Source organism: Adiantum capillus-veneris, chromosome 30 (assembly GCF_014529385.1).
Source record: "Adiantum capillus-veneris isolate H3 chromosome 30, ASM1452938v2, whole genome shotgun sequence".
Taxonomy (NCBI): Eukaryota; Viridiplantae; Streptophyta; class Polypodiopsida; order Polypodiales; family Pteridaceae; genus Adiantum; species Adiantum capillus-veneris.
In genome coordinates, this window is record NC_140960.1 from 14,664,604 (window position 1) to 14,668,693 (window position 4,090).

The following is a 4,090-nucleotide window of genomic DNA, read 5'->3' on the forward strand; positions in this document are numbered from 1 at the left end:
GATGGCTGATATCAAACCATTTTGTAAGACTTGTAACATCTGCTAGAGGATGGGTAGACTCACAACAACTGACACGACACCACTAACTCCAGTTATAATGTCATGGATATTTATGAAATAGGGATTTGACTTCATGGGACCATTCAAAAAGATCACTCCCAGAAAGAACAAGTTCATCATCTTGGCTACCTGTTATGTCAGCAAATGAATGGAGGCAAAAAATCTACCAGATAACACTACTAAGTCAATTGCTTCAATCATTTATGAAAATATCATGTACAGATATGGTTGTCCCATTGAGATAGTGTCAAACCAGGGCACTCATTTCATTAATGATACAACGGAGATTCTCATGTGGATGTTTTTAAGTCGAACACAAAAAGTCAACACCATATTATCCCACACGCAATGGTCAGGCTAAAACCAGTAATAAAACCATCAAAACTATTCTTACAAAAATTGTTCAGAAGGAATCACACCACTAGAATATCAGACTTTAGATAACATTATGGGCCTACCAAACTGCTTACAAAGTCACAACAAGCATGACTCCATTTAAACTGGTTTGTGGCATAGAAGGAGTCGTACCTATGGAGTTTGTGATTCCAAGCATAAGATTGGCAGTTGAATATGGAATGTATTTCAATAAGAACTTGAAGCAACGACTGGATATCTATTACGGCTCGATGATATCCAAGAGAGGGCTATTCTAGAACAAAAAGTGGTACAACAAAGGAGAAACAATTGGCATTACATTATGATCAAGGTTAGAGAGTTCCAGAGAGGTGACCTAGTTCTACTTTACCAGTCCAAATTGGGACCAAAGAAACCAAATTTGAAAATAGCATGGTCAGGACCCTGTGAGGTAGACTGGATATTTTCAAATGGAATAGTGAGACTCAAAGATTTTTCTGGTCTATTGCTGCCAGGAGTGTACAATGGGGCCAAGATTAAGCTCTATTATTCAAGTACAGAAGGGGTTTAAAAACCAGAACAAAAAAAGGGGAACTATTGGACTTGTTCTATGTTAGCTCAGTGCGATACTCAACTGGTGATCCGATTAGTTCAGTGACAGAACCAACACCAGTCATCCGATCTATCCAATCTAGAAAAAATAAACCATTTAAAGTCCCATCCAACTGTAACTGGAGAATGAACCAAATCCCAAAGAAAATATCTCTAGTATGATTAAAAGAACAAGCCAGTGCATGTTAGACACATCACAAGTAGAGTGCAGAGATCAAGGGTGGACAACTAGTGGAGCATTCATGGCAAGGATACATATAATTATGTGACGGGTTTTTCCATCCATATTTTACTTACAACCTTTGGTGCCACTTGCTCCTACACCTGCTGATAGTGTGTCGAACCCACATCAACCTACTTCGCATGCGCAAAGCCTAACTCCTTCAACCATAACCGTACCCGACATGTCACACTTTTCCTTCAACAACTCATTTACAACATAAACAACAAGTATGTTTTCTTCAACTAATACCTCTTCGTCTGAGTTGTGTATGTGCAAAAAGAGAACGTCACAGTACATGAAAGAATCCATTGACACCATGCACACTCACACAGAGAGACTTAAGGAGTTGCTAGGTACTATACCACACAACAAAATAGTAAAGTATGTATTCCATGAAAGTGAGAAAAAATTGCTCAAATTATGGGGCCTAGAGGTTATTTGTGAAGCCACAACACTTCCTTTTGATGGGAAAATTATGCAATAGGTGAAACTAGGCATTTTATTGGTAACTTTAGTTTTAGCGATGGAGCATGCAATGACGTGGATCTGCAGTCGTGAAAGGCGCACCAAAGGTGCAGGCAAGTAGATGTGTACAACGCTAATGACAGGGCCAACACGTGCAGAGAGAGAAGAGAGAGTGCAACATAGCGCTGAGAGAGAGAGATTAGGAGAGTGGACAATCAGCACGGAGAGGGAGAGTAAGAGAGAGAGAGAGAGAGAGAGAGAGAGAGAGAGGGAAAGAGACGTTGTTGGTCCACAAGGCGTGAGAGATAAGAGAGAGAGAGGGAATCTCTACAGCATAGTCATGCGTGTAGGGCCGAGAGAGAGAGAGAGAGAGAGAGAGAGAGAGAGAGAGAGAGAGAGAGAGAGAGAGAGAGAGAGAGAGAGAGAGAGAGAGAGAGAGAGAGAGAGAGTTTTCAAATCTGGTGGGTCCCACCTTGGCCAAGGAGGGAGAAGGAGTGGGAGTGGAGATGAGAGAAAGAGAGGAGAGAGAGTATCTCCAGCGCGCTTAAGATGCCTTGGGGAGGGGTCTTTTTTGTATACTTATTCAACCCTTAATAGCAATAAGAAGGGAATCTCACCCTAAAAACTTGTTGAAAACTGTTTTTTCATCACGGAACTCAAAATTTTATCGTCGAACACGTGCAATGAGCGTCAAATTTTCACTGCAACATAGAGTGAGCCTTGTGAGCAATTGATGACGCCTGTCACAATAAAAAAATTTAATTTTAACTTTTCAAATCCTCAAAAATATTAAAATTAGCCAAAAATCCAAAAATTAATCGAAAACTCCATAAAAATACCAAAATTTTCTTTTTTTAAAAATTCCATAAATCTAAAAAAGTCATCAACAATTGTATATAAATACTTTTGACACGTAAAGGCAACCAAACAAATTTAACCGAAAATACCAATAACGACAAAATCACAGAATCTGCCAAAACTCAACCAATAAGAGCACAAAAGCATGCCGTAAATATGTATCCAAAAAATATTATCAAGATCATATTTTATCTAAATTTTACAAAATTAATTAAAAATAATGCAAACACTATGAAAAAATTACAAAACTTATTCAAGAAATACTCAATCTTTTTTTAAAAAATATCCTCACATAGAAGAATGGTGCAACCAAATTAAATCACAATTATCACATCAATTCATTTGCAAACTAATTTTGCCAATAAAAACCAAAACTAGGCAACTAAATTGGCAATTTTAGGTTAAAAAATTGATGTAGTTGGAGTGTGTAAATCTTTGCTTTGAGCTCAAAAGTGAAAAAATTAACCATTAAACACATCAAATTTTCAATCAAACAAAACTTATCATACACATTAATCATTTTCTTTATGCGCACGTGCGCACGTGCGCGCGTGCACACACACACACACAATTGGCAATTTTTACCAATATTTAGGTGCACACACACAAGTGTTAATCATGTTGAAACTTCAAATTAAACACACACATCTCTAATTGGGCATTACCATAACACAAATCAATCATCCCATTAGCCAAATTGTTATGCACAAATTGATTTTTTGGGTGCACACACAAGGGCAAAATAGTGCACACACACTTGATTTTAATGCAGATACTTGCAATCGACCATCCAAGCATGAAATTAGGCAAATTAACAATGCATATTACCACATAAAATCATCAATTTTTCACATTTGATTCTAGGAAAATTTTGGCATTACGATGGCATGCCAACGCACAAAATCAAAAGTTCAAAATCATCAATTTGATAACAATGATGCATACCGCACAAATGTTAAATCCAATGGCACCATCCAATTTTTGATTACGCAATGTGTAGGCCGATTTCATTAATGCTTCAAAGCCCTAATCTTGCATTCCAAAATCAACAAATCATCAAGTAATTAGCACAAATTGGAACTGTTAGAATCCAATCCAAGCCTCTAATTAGGAAAATATCAAAAGATAAGCACATAATGTTAGTCCAATTAGTAGAAAATTAGCGTGTAAGCTAGCAAAAATTAGTGAAATTAGCAAGGGGTTAGTGAGAAATTAGAGTGTGTAGACACACAATTAGCAAGACTTGGTATCAAATTATGGAAAATTGAACATATTTCCATATGCACACACATGCAAAAACCACAAAACAACAAGCACACGAGTGAAATTAGTGAGGAATCTTATCTGATTATGCCATAATTACACTAGCATAGGCCATCGGTCCTCGGCAATGACACAAAATGTTTGGGTACTATTGTAGCACAGCCCCAATGACCAACAATAATTATCCATGTGGAGTGATGAGCTACCTGGCTAGGGCATGGAAACACTTACACGATTATTGAGTATATCATGGCA